Source organism: Parasteatoda tepidariorum, chromosome 11, assembly GCF_982258835.1.
Source record: "Parasteatoda tepidariorum strain Cologne lab strain chromosome 11, Ptep-v5.0, whole genome shotgun sequence".
In the NCBI taxonomy this organism is placed as follows: Eukaryota; Metazoa; Arthropoda; class Arachnida; order Araneae; family Theridiidae; genus Parasteatoda; species Parasteatoda tepidariorum.
In genome coordinates this window covers 89,905,233-89,924,384 of record NC_141765.1, presented here as the reverse complement: position 1 = coordinate 89,924,384, position 19,152 = coordinate 89,905,233, and the positions used below count along the sequence as shown (strand labels likewise).

The 19,152-nt window shown below is 29.0% G+C and overlaps 1 protein-coding gene across 2 annotated transcripts in view; it reads left to right on the top strand.

The window, feature by feature from the left end:
- The first annotated feature begins 606 nt into the window (after nucleotides 1–606).
- Nucleotides 607–19,152, top strand: part of LOC107453026 (uncharacterized) — a 58,143-nt gene continuing 39,597 nt past the window's right edge. Inside the window, exon 1 of one of the 2 annotated variants that reach the window (XM_016069695.4) lies at nucleotides 607–727. The gene's annotated coding sequence lies outside the window, so the exon portion shown is untranslated. The remainder of the gene's footprint in view (nucleotides 728–19,152) is intronic. The other variant, XM_016069687.3, reaches the window with a different exon arrangement.

The following is a 19,152-nucleotide window of genomic DNA, read 5'->3' as shown; positions in this document are numbered from 1 at the left end:
TAAGCACTGAAATAATTAAGAGAGTATTGAATTAATTGTGAAAAAGATATTCATTTGTATATTCAAAGATATTCAAAAACTGAATTAGTTTTTTTCCCCGTTGAGCTTTTCAAACTCCTATAATTTAATTCAAGAACAAGAAGAAATATTTCCATTTTCAACGTTTATGACAGTTATTTTCAATTTTTATTTCAATGAACTATAATTCAGATTATTATTTATCTAATACTATTTTCAGCTAATGTATACAATAGAGAATTATAGAACTAGACTAGATACGCCACAGGCCAGCGAATGTCTGATACAAAGCCTCATTTTATGATAACCATCGATAAAAACGAATTTATGTTTTACGCATTAAACATTTTCAAAATAATTAGTAGTATTATTCAATAAAACGTTCGTAAATACTAATGAATTTTATTTATAAAATCAAGGTTTTGCCTAAAGAAGGTCGATCATTTAGGGTTCCATACCCGAAAAAATTGTGAACCTCTGGTATTTTAACTGACATATTGATAAAGAAAATAATCTCTTTTATATTGAATGAATGGTTTGCAAAATGAAACGAAGACTGCGTGTTGACGGATCTTGGAAGCCGGTTTTAGTCTGCTTTAGGCTAAGCAAGGAATCTCTTCCTTGTTGTAGTGAAGAGGTCGTTCTTCAGTGGAAGAAGATCATTAAGGCCTTCTAACGGCACCTCAATGGATACACACGTTTTCAACAGGTCAGTTCATTCCTATTTTAATTTTGGGGGTTAAAATAGGGTTTTTCATAGTGTTTTGCTGTATATAAACTCATGATTTTAAAAAAAAATTTATTTTTTGGGAATCATACCAATTGCATTAATTTGGTTTCTTGTTTTAATGAAATATGTGATAAATTTTTTCCTAGTATTTCTGCTTTCCTACAATATTATATATTCACGTTGTTATCAATTTTTATAAATCACGGATTTTTAAATTTAATATGTCTTAAGCAGTGGTTGAGAATTGACTAATTTTCTTTACTGAATGGCGTTACTTATTGTTTTAAAATTTGGAATTTATAATGCTTATTTGATACAACAACAAACCCTTCACCTTTCTTTTTTCTTTTTTAATATTGGCAAGTTAAGAATTGAAGTGAAAAAATCATAAGACTATGATTATTTCTGAAATTTGTTATTACGAGAAATGTAATAAGATTTGTGTTCGTTTTGTATAAAAATTAAAATTTTTTTTCTTTGATTGAACTTTTGGTCAACTATTTATTTATTTATTTTTTACGTATCTTGAATTGTCAGTGAATAGCTATTTAGTTATCTTGTACTTTTCTGGTGCCTTTCAAAGTTATGGCCATTTATAAAATATTTGTGACAAAGTTTTGAACTAATAAAAGTTATACCCTTTAAGAACGAGAAGGAATTAACTTATTGAAATATTTCAAAAATCGTGTGCAATTTTTTAATCGCATAAGAATCGGTTTAAATGTTTCATTGTAAAAATATTTCGTTTAAAAAACAAGTGCATTTTTTTGTGATATATTCGGGCTAATTTTTTTAAAAAAATGCTATTTTCTCAATTTTATGTATTTTTTGCACGATAACTACAATTCAATTCTTAAAAACGCATTTAGTTTACCTCAACATCAAAAATGATGGTAACTATGCATGAAAATTTTTTAAAGTGTTACATAAATGTATGGCGCTTCTAGCAAAAGCTAATTACCGTTATTACTTTTCTATTTAAACACCATTTTTCATTGAGTTTTAGGACTTCAGATTGCTCTAAATAAATTCTAAGAAAAACTATTAGAGGGAAAAAGACTGATCATCCTTATAACTTTTGTCGAATTTTCATTTGATAAAATGATTTAGAAATAAATCAGAGAATTATCTTGCATAAAAGTTAACCTTTATTTCGACTAAAAAAACGCATTTTTTTATTCCGAAGATTGTTTCTTTCATCAAATTATCATCCCCGACTAAGTTTTGAAAAGCTGACTTTTTTAGTTAAACCGATTCAAAAATTTGTTAATGAAATGTTATTTTGATGCGTCATATTTATTATTTTCAATATTGCACTTGAGAGAGTTATTCATGATTCAAACATCAATACCAGTGGTCACATTCTTACTAGATCAGTACAACTATTTGCATATGCTGATGGTATTGATGTAATTGCTCGTTCCCTTCCTGCTCTGAAAGAGGCATTTCTTGCCCTTGAGGTGACTGCAAGACGAATGGGCTAGGCTAGGTCATAAATGTAGAGAAAACAAACTATATGTGTTATTCTCAAGAAACAGAGTCCCAGACCTCTATTTTGAATAAATCCTTATAGATTTGAAACAGTAAGGGGTTTTACTTACTTAGGATTAATTATTACTATTGACAGCAGAATGATTCCTGAAATAAAAAACCGACTCTATCTGGCAAATGGGGCTGTCCATGGGCTGAGAAGATTTATTAAATCTAGGTTTCTTTCTAGAAAAGCAAAGTTCTTAATCTACAAAACTCTTGTCGGGCCAGTCTTGACATACGCTTCTGAGGCTTGGACAATGCAAATGAAACAATAACTGGAGAAGAAGATTTAATTTTGAACTGTACAAGATTTATGAACAACCCGATATTATTAAATGCATAAAAATAAATAGAATGAATTGCATGGCCCGCGTGATTCGAATGAGTGATGACAATACAATAAAAAAGATGCTGCTTTTTAAACCCACTGGAACAGGAAAGCGGGAAATACCGTAGTTCAGATGGGCAGACTCGGTGGAGTCTAACTTTCTTGCAATTAATGAAAAGAATTGGAGATCAAAGATAAATCGGAAGTCATTATGGAGAAATCTTCAGAGGAAGGCATTGGCCCACATTGGGTTGTTTGGTCAACTATAATGATGATGATACATTAAAAAATTAAATTTAAAATTAATTTTATTTACATTATTAAACCATATTAATATAATAAATTAGTACATTTATTTATTATTCGTGAGATAATTTTAGTTTGTCACGTGTGTGGTACCTTTTATATATGAACTATTTCGGTATTTTCCTTATTATGAATATTCTTTTTATTTATTTTGTAGTTAAGATTGACATTATTTTGAAATTTTTCAAGTATTAAGTATTTACCTTGTTTACGTTTAGTTAACCCTTTATCCAGAACAATTTTATTATATTTGGAGATACCTAAATTAATATTACTCGATTACTTACCTCTGGCGGACTACTTTTTTATTTCACTTTATTTATTATTTAGCTTTCATATCTGTCATGTCAATAGCAAAATATTTGAAAAAGTTTGTAAAGTTTTCTGAAATTCAATTTTTTTCCCTTCACTATCTTGAATTGATAATATTCTATCGACCTGATCATGATAATGCAGACCCCCATTACCATATTTAGCCTCTAGAATATTGAAAAATTCAAGAAAATTAAATTTTAAGTTTGCTATTTAATCTTTATTTTTAATTTCATTTTTCTTTCTTTAAGTTTACTTTGTTTGCACTTTTATATTCTTATTTTTATTTATTTTTGTCCAAAATTTTCTTTTCTTTAACAATTCGTTTTATTTGATTCTGATTTTACAATCTTTTTTATATTTTTTAATTTTCATTTGTAACTTTATTTTCTTCCTTGGTGTATTATTGCAATCTTTAACCCAGATTTCAGGTAAAAAGTGTAAGCAGAGCCTGACTAAGGCAGGGGCCAGGGGCATACGGGGCAGTTGCCCCAGGCCGCCATATCAGAGGAGGCCTCCAAATCGAATTTAAATTTATTTTACGTTTCCCTCTTTAATGAAATTTTTTAAACAAAATATCAGTACTGTGTAAAATCCGTCAGTTTAATATTTGCATCTTCATTAATCAATCGTAAAAACCCAATCTATATTTCGTAAATCCATTGCTTTCAGGGGCAGAATTCAGCTAAATTTTCACAATTAAGGTGGACAAATTTGGTCAAGCAAAATCCTATATTTTTATATACCGCAAAATGCGATATGTTTACAAAAATACAGGCTTCTGATTGGCTTAATTGAGCCATCGTAATTGTGAAAATTCTGCTGAATTCCGTCAGTAAGGATATTAATTTTTTGCAGCTAGATGACAATCAGAAGTTAATAATAAAGAGAAGTAAATAATCAGAAAACTGCATTTGACATGATGGACATAGAATTGTCAGAGAATCAATAAAATGGACAGAACGATATTTCGTTTGACCATTGGAGGGTGGGGGACTTAACAGCTATTTTAGGCTCAAGTCAAATTTCTTTTTATCTATAATGAGGTGAAAATTTTAAATACCTCCATGAAGTTCGGTTCTTCATTACTGAAGTATTGACACAGAGGGGGGCTCCCCAAAGAAGTTTTATCCCCGGGTCCTAATTAGGCTAAGTCGGGCCTTGAGTGTTGTTTTGATAATCAGAAAAAGCTTTCTCTGATTTTGCATTACAACCAATTGAAATCCAAAGCAAGCTTTTAAGACCAAAATTGCATTAGGTATATCGGTATTTCAAATATAAAATTCAACTATTTTTTTTTTCTTCAATTTTTAAATTTAGAGTGCAAGATTGAGAAATTGCAAACTACCTCTTGTTTGCTTCACCAATTCTTTTCGCTCTTTTCGGACATTTAATTTTTCAAAACTTTTAATTGGGATTAAAGTATTACCTGTATTTACATTTCAAAAGAAAGTTTTATTAGTCAGAATTAGTCATTTTTATTTTGAACATATCCGGTTACTCTTAATTGTTAATTTCGTGGTTGTTCACTTTGTTTATCTGCCTCTCCGAATTATCAAATATTTAAAAATCAACCATCAACTATTTCATTATTTGACGCTTCCATATTAGTGGATAATTCCTGAACAGGAATTAAATCCATATCTTTGTTAAATTTATAATTTTTGCTACTCCTTAATTGCCTTCAAGCATTAAAAATAAATTTCAATTATTAAATATTTTATTTAAGAGAAGAAAAAAGTCGAATACTTTAGTTGCATTTAAAATTTTGAATTGAGCATCACATAATTAATTTCGAAAATTTTAACATTTTACCCCTTAATATACTATGTAACTCACATATTTAACGTTAACAATATAATTAAGAAAAATATCTTGCATTAATAAAATTATTACCAATGAAATAAGGAATATGATCAACAAACATGTAATTATTTTTACCAGGTTTCATTAATAAAATAACCTTCAGTAAGAATCAATACATTTATCAAAAATTATAATATTGTGTAATTTTAAAAATTATCAATAATTCAAAATGCATATAAAAACAACTGTACATTGCATTACTATTTTCTGCAAGCATAGCAGTTAACTTTTTTTCTTTTGGAAATCATCTTAAAATGTTGTTTTGACATATAAATTTTTTTCCGGAGGTAAATTATTTAAATTAGGAAAGTTATCAATTTCTTAGTTTAATACTTTTAAAAAATATATTTTCCTTTGTTTTTGCATGTCGTGTGTAATTTTCGCAAGTAGAACATATTTTTAAATTTTAGAATTTTTTTAATCACTTTAAGTTTAGTTTTTAATAGTTGCCTAAACTATTAAAAAAGTGAAAGAAACGTGTTCTGTATGGATTTATTGTTCCATGCTTCATCAAGAATGACTGTTATGATATGTAATAATCCATGAGATTAATTTGTAGAACATTTTATTAGATTCTAAGCAAACAGATCAAAATAGCGGTACTTAAATGGTTTAGTTTGCGGAATCAAGTTAATTACAGGTTCTTGAGAATATAGGTTAAAATAGCGATACCTAATGATGTGGGCATTTAATTTAATGAATAATTTCAACTTGTTAGAAACAGGTTCTAAGCAAACAGGTTAAAATGGCTGTTACGATATCTAATAATCCAGGGAGTCAATTTACATACATCTTAACTGGTAAATAGCAGGCTCTAAAAGCATATGTTATTTTTCAGTAAAAAAAAAAACTTTACCGGCTATAGGTCCGTTTCAACCGTCATCAATTAATATACACGCGTCGTTCGTACGCCATAAATCCACGTGCCTTAGACCACAGACTAGCAGGGGTCTTGCATGTATCCACGTGGGTCGGGTGATTCCTCGGAAGAAGGGAATTATTTTTAGGAGCTAAAGAAAATTAAAATGCTGTTGATGGTATGAAAGCGCTGTGATTTCGTAATTAAAGGATTTAAATTCATATAATTAATTTTATTTTATTTATTATTATTTGTTTTTTTAAAATTTAGTCATATGGGAGCGTTTCAGTTTTCCCTTGCGAGTTATTCATAACTTCAAAATTCTTGTTGTATAACATATTATACCTTTCTTTTATAAATTTTTCACCATATTATATCTTATCAGTCTTTGTATCGTTCTGTACAACTATAAATAATCTAAGTAAATTAAATCCATATTATTTTAAAACTAATAAAAGTTATGATGTTACTTACTCTCTTTTCTAACGGTATTTTTATTCTGTTCTATTTTAATTATAGGGATGTGCCATTTTTGAATTATTAAAACTATTATAACGCTACGTGTAAAAACATTCTCACGACAACCCTTTGTGGGAGGAGTTACGAGGGTCACAATTTGGCAGTGTGGTGAGCACTGCCTGCGTCCCAGACAAACCTTTTACGCTAAACCAGAAAATTTTTACGATCTGTATATTAAACTTATTCTGACATAACAGCTATTTTTGTTATATATACACTATTTCAATAGTGAAAAAAAATGTATCTTTAATAGTGATCAACAAAAATACGCAACGAAAATACATGATAATTTAAGAGTATTCAATGAAATTAATTATGTTCATTCAACGTAGGAATTAAAATAATGAATTGTAAATAACTGCTTGAAATTATAAAGCAATATCAAGAATAAAACTTTCGCATTATTGCTAAATAACCTTTTTAACGAACAATATTTAATGATTGTGGCTGTACGATCTGTACGGCGCGTAGAACGCCTTAACTTTCCAGACAAATTGTTTATTAAATTTATTTTTTAATTTCAGCTGTTACTCTTTTCTTATATAGTAAATGATTATACAATAAAAATACTGTATTCACTCAACGTATTCATACTGTAGTGAATACAAAATACAGTATTCACTCAACGTATTCATGCTGTGCAAAATACTGTATTCCCTACTACTAAAATAATGAACTGTTTAAAATTCTAAAACAATGTTATAGGTTTAATTCGCATCATCGTTAAATAGCTTCTTTAACGAAACTATTGTGCTATCAGCACATACCACCTTTTTTTTTCTTCAGTAAGTTGATAGTCACGCTATGTACATTTAACTTATTTTGTCATTTCAGCTATTTTTTTTCTTAAATAATAAATGATCTTGGTAAATGATTATACAAAAACAATGTTCACTCCACAAAACGATTAAAATAATGAATAGTAAAAAACTGTTTTAAATTGATTATTAAGAATTTAATTGTCATATTATTGGTTCTTTAACTTTCTAGTGTTTGAAATCATGTTAGACTTTCAAAAGCTATGTGATTGAAGATGCAATAGTAACCAAGAAAAATTAATTAGTTGTCTCAATAAAATCAAAAACTTAATTTGTAGGACAATTCAACACTTATTCGGGTTATACGAGCAAGAAAACCACGAAATGATGACACGACATTACTTTAACACAAAGCGAGTGTACCGTCATATTATTTTTCTTAATGTTTGAGCTAATTTTTGTAAAAATTGTAATTTGCATCATAGTCCATGCGTTATAATTGCAAATTTTTAAATCGCATAGTCACAAAACTATTACAGATATTAGAAGAGTAGAAGCATTAGTGTTTTTTAGATATAAAATATGACTTATAAGTTTAATCTAAAACTAGAGAAAAAAAAGGATCCATTATTCTTAAAAATATACACAATGATAATAATCTTATGAAAATCAAGTTGTAATTTTTTTAACATAATAAATATGAAAGAGATGCTCGTTGCACAATATTTATGAAAATAAAACCTTAAAATGTCAACGTTTACAAAAAGAAATATGTTTGTTATCTTTCTTTTTAAAAACAGATTTAATGTCAAGAGCGTATAATTTATTTTGTAATTGAATTCGAAATATTTTTTAAACGTAATACATTTATTCTTCACATTTATTCTGTCATTGAATTCGAAATATTTTTTAAGCGTAATACATTTATTCTGTAATTGAATTCGAAATATTTTTTACACATAACACATTTATTCTTCACATTTATTTTGTATTTGAATTCGAAATATTTTTTACACATAACACATTTATTCTACTCAACAGAGGCATTTCAAAATTAAGAACTATTCGTGATGTTCTTTCGAAAAGTGTAAAAGAAAAGACATTGAAACAGGATAACTCTTAAAATATTTACTTTACTACTTAATGCTTGCCTCACACGCTTCTGTCACGGGTCATCTAGGGTTGTTGGACAGGTTTGTCTAATTTATTTAGGAACAATTAAACACATTTTGAAGTAAAAATATCCCCTTTTTCAAATAAAAATGAAACCCTAAAATGAGAAATTTATTTTAAGCTCACGTGCATTCACACCGCATATTAAATATTTTCGTTACCGAATACTCCAATGTTGACATAATTTAGATGACATTTTTTAAAGCTATTGATTAAGCGTCTTCAATGCTAATTTCCATCTGCAAAAACTATTGTTCGCCATTAATATATACATTTATTATTTTTCGTTGTGGGAATTTTGACTTCAATCTAGCCTGTCCAGCTGAGTTCGATAAAGAGCGATTAAACAAAAATTTACGTTAAACGACAAAGGAAATAAAAAATGAAATGCTGCAACACTATTAAAAAATAGTAAAAGGGCGGAAACCTAACTGTAAACCCAACAGAACGCTGTTATTTGGAAGAAGCTTATAAAAATCGCCTAGCATTTTATATTATTTTGCGTGGCACACAAAAGTTTTAAATAAGATCATCTTATCGAGAAGCTCTTCATTTTTTGCTTTTTAAATAATGAATATTTTCGAGAACTTTTTTATTTTTCGTGCTAAGCTTTATAGAGGCACGATGCTGTTGAACTTATCGCAAATGTTTGTCTCCGTGAAGGAGAATAGTAACTAATTAGGTGGATATTTGATTGTTGGATATTGTTTTATTATGGAACTGATCAAAATTGGACAGAAATTGCGGCTTCGAGACTGTAAGCTCACTTCAAATCACAATTTCGATTCTAATGTAATTCCAATTTTTGATTTTTATGTAAAGCATTGGTTCATCTGAAGGAGATTAAAACAGGAAAACGGGTGCTTTTAACCCTTTAACAGTTATGCTATTCTGGTTAACTTTTACAAAATTGCCATTATGGAGGAATCGTGGAGAAAGATGGGTGCAAAAGAGAAAAAATTCTTGAATAAAGCGAAAACGAAGTGAAAAGAACGCAAATAATTTCCCATAAACAAAAGTTCATTTCGGCATTATAATGAGGCACCTTCACCTGTTCACAGCCTTCTGTATTTTGACACTGAAGCTTTACAAATCGACCATTGAATTCAAACTTCTTGAAAAAGATTTTTTTAAAACCAATTAGGATGATACTGTAAGCTAAACCTGATATAATACTATAATAATTACTGTAAGTTAATTATCTTTTCCATACTTAGTTGTGGTTACGATAATACTGTAAGCTAATTATGCGAAACATGTGGTTACGATAATATTGTAAGCTTATTGTCTGAAACATACTTAGTTGTGGTTATGATGATACAGTAAGCTAATTGTCTGAAACATACTTAATTGTGGTTACGATTATGCTGTAAGCTATATGTTTATATTTCTCAAACTGAAAATAAATGTCACCAACTCAAAAGATAAAATCTAAATGGTTTTATTTTCGGTTCACTAAAGCTTTGATTGCATTACTTTTCATGTCTTTGTATTTATCTTTCATGCCTTTATATTTATTTATATTTAGGAAATATTATCATTTAATATGTTCCGGGAGATGAAATCTTCGAGTTCAAATATATTATCGTTGTATAAGTCAACACCCAATTATAATTGAAGTTTATGAGCACAAAACTTCTACATCGAAAATAAAGTATAACATTTATAAGGAAGGTACCTAAAGTGTCACTGGCTTTGATTCTTTTGTTTATACAGTTAGCTATTTTGGTTAGTTATGCATACTAAATTGTTCGTTTCACTTTAGTTATCGACCTATAAATTATTGAAAACATTCATTTGGGTGATCAAATTTGTAAAGAATATCATAAATATCACCAAATGCGCAATAATGAATACAGAAGGAAGAATTATCTTTAAGATATTTAAAAGATATTTTTTTATAACTTGATAATTAACCTAAAACTTTTTCTGTAAAATAAAAATTGAGCCAGATCGACAAGTGACACTTTGAGCTGTTAGTTATAATTCATACTCATATTAACCTTGTTAGTCATACTCATATTACCCATTAGGAAATGTCCTCACACTTTTCGACTAAATCAACTTTAGCACCATAATCGCAAATAAAGAGTTGTAAGAGTCATAAGAAATCAGGTTAACATAAGCACTAATAAAAGAGCAATAAGATCAAATAAAAAATACTAGAGATAATTTTGGAACTTCTTGGAGTTTTCCAGATTGATTTTTTTCTTTTAATTTACATAATATTTTTGATGTTATTGCATAATATTAAGAAAAAAAAATTTCATATTCTTTTTATGATCTACTTATTCATAATTACTGCAGTGATTTCAATATAAATCTGAATACTGAAGAAGGTAAAGAATTTTGGTGACGTCTAAAGAAGTGTCTGAAAACCAATACAGTATGACAAATATCTGTTTTACAACCTATGACATGAAATATTGAGGTGTTTGTTTATTCAGAAAAAAATAAAGATAAGAAAAAAATTGACCAATGGCTAACCAGTAATATTGCGATAATGCAATTACAATTTTCTATCTTCTATAACTAATCCTAATTATATTTTTATCTTATAGATTACATATATTACAGATATTACACATATATTACATATATTACAGATAGATTACATATTATTACAGATTAATAATCTTATAGATTAGTTCCTTCAGATTTATCTGGAATGGATAGCTGGAAACTACTTTTTGGAATTTAGAACCATTTTTTTTCTCCTCAGAGTTGATTTACTTATTGTGTATTTCGTTTTGGTTGCGAATATCGAAATTATAGGAAATATTAGTGTACACTTAAATTTAAATCATAAATTTCACCAAATGCATGATAAAGAATTCAATAAAAAGAATCACTTTTAAGATACTTAAAAGATTACATATTTTGATAATTTTGGATACTTCAAGATAGATGACATAAGTTTTACATATTATTTCACAACTTAATAAAATTCATCCCGATTGAAAGTTTGAGTATTTTCCTTGTTAGTTGTAAGTCAGACATAACAGTCGCATTTTTTCTTTTCTTTGAGATCTAAAAATGAATAAAATAAGGATTCTATTTATTCCTGCTTAAAAATTCATACGAAAGGAAGTACTTTATCGATTTTATCCCATTTAAGAATCTGAAACTAAAATTACTTTTCATTCATCGAACTTGATATAATCTTTCAGAAGCATTTTAGGATTCAAAATGGGAATTGACGAAGGTCACGGTTGTGTACGCCAATAGAACTAGATAACAAAGAAGTCACCGGTATTTTAAATAAGAAAATTCCTTTCATAAATTCCGGGTGATGCTTAGAGATAATTATTGAAGCTTTTTTATTCAGCGAAGAGCAGTTTTTTTTTTTTTTTTTTTTTTTAAACATGCGGGGAAGAAATTTAGTAAATATTCTCGAGCTGATAACGCCTGTGGCCAATTTTGGAGTAATTTTTGAAACTTTACTTCGCTCCATTTTCAAAATGTATTTTTATTTCGCTAAGAAATAACTATAATAAGTAAATAAATATAATAAGTAAATTAATACATAAAAAAAGCTTTTTATTATTATTCTTTTTAACAATTTTGCGAGATTTTTAAATGGGCACTTCTTAAAAGGTTAGAACGTTAATAGCAGCTAATTCTGAATTTTATTGATATTATATTTACGTAATATACACTAAATATTTGCTGCATCTGCCATAAACTTTCTGATTTATAAAACACAATAAAAACGTTTTTTACCGAATTTTATGACATCAGATTATTTTAAGGAATACATTTATGGAGAAGCTACCAGCGTTGCTTACGTTACATGTTTTAGACAATCCTAAATTTCATGCGAAAAAAAATAGCATTTTTACCGAATTATTCCATCGGAACATTAGAAAATAATTAAAAATTATTCCAAGAATAGATAAATGAGATTAAAGTATTTACTTTAATCTATTTTTGCTTAAAATATTAGCGTGAATGTTGATATAATATTAAGTAACTATCAAAATACTAAATTGCTTTTTCTACTTAACTTTCACACCGTAAATAATAACATTTTCATTGCTGTCATTTATTAAGGATTTTATCAAGTAACCATTCTACATGAATTTTAGGCTCTTATTTCTATTAGTAAACATCTGGATACTTTCTTAATGAAGATAGGGTATACTTTGTGCCAAAAGGCACGTTGATACCCAAATGAAGATCGGTTATACCTTGTGCCAAAAATGCCTTGTTTTGAACTTTTTTGCTCTTTTGGGGCTTTTTTTCATTAGACTTTTAAATTTTGGGGCATTTTTAAAGAATTCAGGACAGTTTTTATTTTGTGGTGTTATTTGAGATTATTTGAATATTCTTTTGTATTTTCGTCATTTTTTGAAGCAAAATTCACTTTTCTATGTTCAGTTCAGACTATCATGTATTTTTAACCATTGGTACGCATTTATAAAACTAGAGATTTCACTCAAAAACTCATTTTTATTAGTTATCTGTTATTTTTTATTTCATTTAAAAATGATCAAAATTTTTTTGAATTGTCAGTCATATACATTCATAAATTTGTAATAATTTTTCCTTTTAATTTCTAGCATTAAATATCAAATTTTATTTGTCAAAATTTAAAATTCGTGTTAGATAATCTTTTAGGAGATTTTACGACAGCACACAGACAAAAAGTGTGACAGAAATGATTAAGGAACTAATTTAAAACTCTGACCGTATTAATCAATGAAATATATGTATATACTCTATCTGCTTATAAGGCATACAAATAAGAATATCTGCGGGTCAAACCTCTTGTGCTTAAATATCGTGTAGGAAACATATTGGTCGCATACTAAATACCATGAAATTCCGAGCTGTCAGACATAATAGAAATGTAGAGACAAAAATTGAGAGTGGTTTTTGTGATGTGTTTGTCAGAATGTGTTGGCACAAAACTAACAAATAGAAACCATTGAGTGCTATTTAAGGAAATTCAGGATCAAACTACTTCAGGAGTTCCAACAAGTATCTGCTGTTTTGATAAATACCTTCGTAAAAAATCTTGGTTTTTATGATTCATGCCTTTTGATTACAAAATCCAATGTTGAGGTGATAACTGCTCAGTCGGATGGCAATGTGTGGGTTGGGTGTATTCTGGGAGATTTTTTCAGAATGCCCACAGTAAAGTTTGAAGAAAGGGAAATGAGGAACCCCTGCGTGGTATTTTTTTGTTTTTTAATATAAAACTTCAAACCATTTTATGATGATAAACACCCATATCAGTTCAGTGGGTTAAGTAGTTATTTTGTAATTAATATTTAAAATTGCTCGATTAGCCACGCCTCCTAAAACACAGTTAGTTTCCCCATCTCGACTGATGACGTCAGAATATAGGAAAATACGACTCCCATCACCTTCTGATACAGTAAAAGCGCATGCCGTCGCTCGTAGAACATCTCAAAAATAACTCCAAGCACTTTTATATCACGTTGTAATAGCTTCACATTTAACGCACTATATAAAATTTAATAATATAAATCTATAAACATAAATGTAAATGTACTAAAAGGCGAAAAATGATAGGATAGGTGCAAAGCCATCAAACGTGATGGCCAAAAAAGAAGGAGAAAAAAAAATCGTGAAATATCTGAAACTTCATTATTTTGTTATAAAACCATTTTACAGTACTTAGTAATATTTTAATTTTATAAGAATGTTTTTCTTTTGATTAAGCTTCTCTAAAGAAATCATTCATCATGCTGAATTAAAATATTTATAAAATGATCTTTTTAAAAAATGCCTTTTTCTTATTTTATTCTTTGAAATGAAAGGATTTTATTCTTAAAGAGTAATCGTGTACAGGTTATTCCTTTTTATAAATATTTTTCCTTCATTTAAAGGATCTATTTCGTTTCGTTCTGCTTTAACTTCGTTATCTAAAACATATTTTCCTTTGTTTTTTACTTTATTGAAATCGAAATTTTAGAGATAAAAATAATGCATTTTATTTTTGTGTAGTTGGGTGGAGGAAAAATATAAAAAGAATTAAAATAAAAAATGAAAGGGGCTTAAAATCTTTCGCATCACTTCTAATAGCAATTAAATGAAATATTTTAGAAGTAAACATTAAAAAATGAGATATTTTTTAAGAAAATTTTTAAACTTTATTTCTATCAAAACTTTTTATTTAAAATCTTATGCATTTCAATTTGCTCAGTCTGCGATCAAACCAGCATGGAATTTTTAAAACAACTCATACTTTAATGTATGTTATTCGTAAAAGTAAACCAACATTAATAAAAGAAAATAATAAGGCTTTTCAAAGGTCATTGGAAAAAAAAAACACAAAGTAGTTTAAAACCTTTTTTTTTTACTTTCATAATTTTTCTCCAGGGCACCTACAAAAATTTTCTCAGAAAGGGGATTCAATCGGAAAAAAAAAACAGTCCTCAAATTACAAAATGATGTTTCAAAGTTATTTCTGTAATTTTTAAAATTTTAAAAAGCAATTTTTATAACTTATTCATTGTCACTAAAACAGCGAATTTCGAAGCAAAATTAGCAATTTTAACAATATTTAAATTTGAAAAAAGGGAAACTAAAAAATCACATTTCATTTTGAAATGAAGAAAATGTAGTACTTTATTTACATCACACTTTAAATTCTTAAAATTTTCTACACACACAAATAATTCGCTTGTGTGCTTGTGTTTTTTTTCTTCTTTTGGTAAATTTTGTATGAATTTTATTTTGCGAAATGCATCTTGCAAACATATTTTAGCTAATAAGGGTATAAAATTTTAAAACGCAAATTTCGCGTCCAGCAAATTTCGCGTACTTTGAATAAATTCAATATTGCACCTAAGAAAAATTATTAAAAATTAATAATTGTTTTATTTTTTGTTGTTTTTCATGAAAAACGGTTTTAGGAATAAAAAAATAACTAAAAATAAATGAATAAGGGATTAAGAATTATCTGCATCTATAGTAAAAAGCTTAAAAATCTAAATCTTAAATATTTCCATTTCCTATCTGTGATGAAACCAGTAGGTGAAAAATTTTGAAACAATTCTTATTTCTTACAACACTTTAGAATGACAAAATTGATATTTTTTATTAAAAAATATCAATTCTCAAACCAAATATCCTTCTCTCTCTGCATTAAATCAAAAATTTAACTCAATTTTGGCAACAACAGCAAAAATAGATTAGAATGAAACTCCTTTGTAGACAATATCACTACACCTTATGACAAGTTTATCTTCGGTCAATTCTGTTTACCCTATTTACTGACGTTATAAGCAATCCCCGCCTCTTTTTTCCTCACGTAAAGTTAGTTTCGTTTTAAGCTAATTTTGAGTTATGATTTTAAAAATTACAGGTCAATTTTGAACATACTGATTTGATTTTTGACAGTTTTATGCTACAGACTATTCAAAATCATCAAGATTGCGCGATTATCCTACGCATGTAGGTTTCTCATTGTGGGGTATGGACGTTTCTCGTGTTATGGATTGTGACCTAATTCGTGGAATTCCTGACTTCACTATTTTAGATGACAATTTTCTTCCCCTGCTTTTACAATCAGTGTTCAGCATGACAAACTCATTTGTAATGTTAGCAGGTCCACCCTAGTTTTGTATTATGACAATGGGGTGGACCGCATGGAATCCAGATATGAATTCTATGGAAAACATGTGCGACGAGTTGGATCTTTAAACTACCGTTGCAAAAGCAGTTCTAAATCGGTGAAAGAAATTGCATGTCTTCTCCAAGTCGAGTAAAAGGAAATACCATTCTAAATCATCCAAATTGTGAAAATTGTGCCTTGGGAGATTAGGATGATTAATTACCTTATGTGGAGACTCTACCAACTATTGAATACGAATAAATTGTGATGGTGTACATATTCTGGTCACATAGGGTAGATAGTGTACATATTTTGGTATTAATTGCAAAATGAAGAAGCACTAAAAATTTCCCAAATAACTCGAGAAACAGTGGAGGGGAGAAATTAAATTAGGCATGAATACAGTTTATTGTAAGAGTCAAGAGAGGTCAAAGTCAAGAGTCAATGGGCAAGAGTCAAAAGATGTCAAATTTTCAAGTTAAAATGACATTAGAAATGTATGGGTGTGTGGTCCCCTCTGAGAGATACACAACATGCAAAACGAGTAGCCCCACTGTTAACAAGTAAGTTCAGAAGTGCTTATGGAAGTCCAGAGCAGTTTTTAACTCCTGAATGGTTCTGGGCGAAGATTGGCGTCATGTAACTGCCTTCCCAAGAACAGCCTAAGCATGTTCAATTGAATTAAGGTCAGGAAATCTGGCTGGCCAATACATTCGCTGAATATATTTGTTTTTCAGTTAGTCATCGAACAAACTGGCCCTATGTGCTCTAGCATTGTTGTCTGCAAAAACGAACTGAATGCTAATAGTCGACTTTCTGGTATGCAGTTTTGTCTCCATGCCATTGTTTTCTGTGTAACTGATGTTACCCTGGCAGCATAGAGGTCACAAAAGAGTTATTTGGTTGTCCTCCGGCTCTTGGGTATAGCACCAAATGCCAGTTGTTATTCGCCGTCTCGGATGACCTGGTCCTGGTGTTCTGGACACTGTCCCAGTGTTGTTAATCTGCTTCCACACATTAGGGATGACTCTTGATTTTGCATACAGTTTTCTTGCAACCTGAGTACGGGACTGCCTGGCTTCCAGCCTACCATTTCATACCCTCGTCTAATCTCGATAATTGTGCTCGTATCACATAAAAACAGCAAGACTATTTAAGAAATTCAACAGACAAAAGGGGATTTTGATAAGGAAACATCCTTTTTATTTGATTTCAAGATGTGTTCTTAGAAGAAAAGATTCGTTCAACAAAGAGAAGTATTTTTATTAATAAGAAGGATCTTTCCTATCGTAAAATAAAGTGGTAAAGAAGAAATTTTAATGTAATAAAATAGTGCGTCTTTTTGGAAAATTATTCCTCATTATACGTGGAGTGTATTTTACACAGTGAAAAGATAAGGCGTTTTTTCAAATTGCTGTATGAAGAATGAATTTCCTTTAACATTATATATTTTTAAAATTTCAGAGGTTTTATTTAATTTACAGTGCTACAGATTATGCTTAATATTCACTTTTATTTCGTTATTCATATAAGTTTTTAAAAAAAAATTTCCGAAAGATTCATATTAATGAATATCAATGAGTTTTAGGGTTAATGAGATGAGTTAGTGAGAGAACTCATATTCACGAGTTTTATTGTTTCGATTATTAACGGTTTTATTTATTCTAATTCGTACTTTACTTTAGCTTTGGTAATAATTTCAAATATTTATTACAAGTTATTTTCAAATATTTCTCTCTCTTCCTTCAATAATATGAAAGTATTATATATTATTAAACTTCGGGGATTTTTAAGCTCCTCAGCATCTTAAATGTATTTAATATAATATATGAGCTATAGCCTTGTTAAATAATATATTCAGGGGTAAAAATTTATAACGATTAAAATGGTTAAATTTAAACATTTGTTATTCACATATTAGGATTAGGGTTAAAGTAGTTGTTATACACAAGGAAATGTTTTGAATAAGAGAATGTTTAACGTAAATGAGTTCATACTGCTTTCGACAGACTTTTCCCAGCTCCCACTACACCGTACATTGCCTGAACTCGATTTATGTAAATTTTCATCTTTACCTCTGGATTGTTGACTGAATGTAAGCTTTCTGAAACTGGACGGAATTTAGAAAACTTCCTGTGTAACCCTCCGCTAATGGTCTGCTTACAAGGCGGTATGTGAACCGGCTTAATAGTCCAGGAAGCTTTATTATTATGATTTTAATTTATATTTACGAGTAGTTTTACCATTCATAAGAATTTTCTGTAATTTATAAATTGTAAAGGGCTTAATAGTCTATGAAGCTTTATTATTGTGATTTAATTTAAATTTACGAGTAGTTTTGCCATTCATAAGAATTTTCTGTAATTTATAAATTCCAAAAGGTCGTGAGCCTAAAATAAGTGTAAGAAAATTAATAACACCACATAAATAAAGTGTAAGGTTTGCCATGTTCTGAGTGTTATCTCTCATTTGGGTTTATCTGTGTAAATTAGAACGGTTTGCTATTTTTTGGGTGTCATCATAAGCAAGCTCGCTCAGTCCTCCAAGTTCGTTTCTTGTTTGTTTTGTAGAATTGAAAATTGAAAGAAAGTTATATTGAAAACACTACAAATATAATAATATTAGATGGCGCGCTTTTTGAAGCTTAGACGGAAAAATTAATCGGAAGCAGTAACCAGGAAGTCTTGCGACGAATTTTAACCCCTAGCGCCATCTGTGCTTATCTTTACACGGTCAACCATCCCTACAGAACTGGTTTACGGGAGAATTTAGAAAGACTGGTTAGAATGGTGGTCTAAATGGATCCTGCCTGGAGAATAATAATGATTTTCCGTCATTCTAACAAACCCATGATTGATAAAATCATTTCTACAAATATATGACATTTGGATTCCGAAACTTTATCAAAAGTTCCTTTACTCGTGGCGAAGTATATGAATGGAATAATGTATATTTTAGAATCCTGTGATCAAAAAAAGCGTTTTTTGGTCTCTTTATGTCCAGTTACTCTATTTTCTTACATTAATATTTTTAATTGATGTCTATTGATAACTTTATATTTCTCTGCATGTGGAAATTCTACTAATTAATATGTGTTCTTAAAATCTTCAATATCTAATTTCAAGTAATATTTAATCAACAACGTGTCCCATAATAGACCCA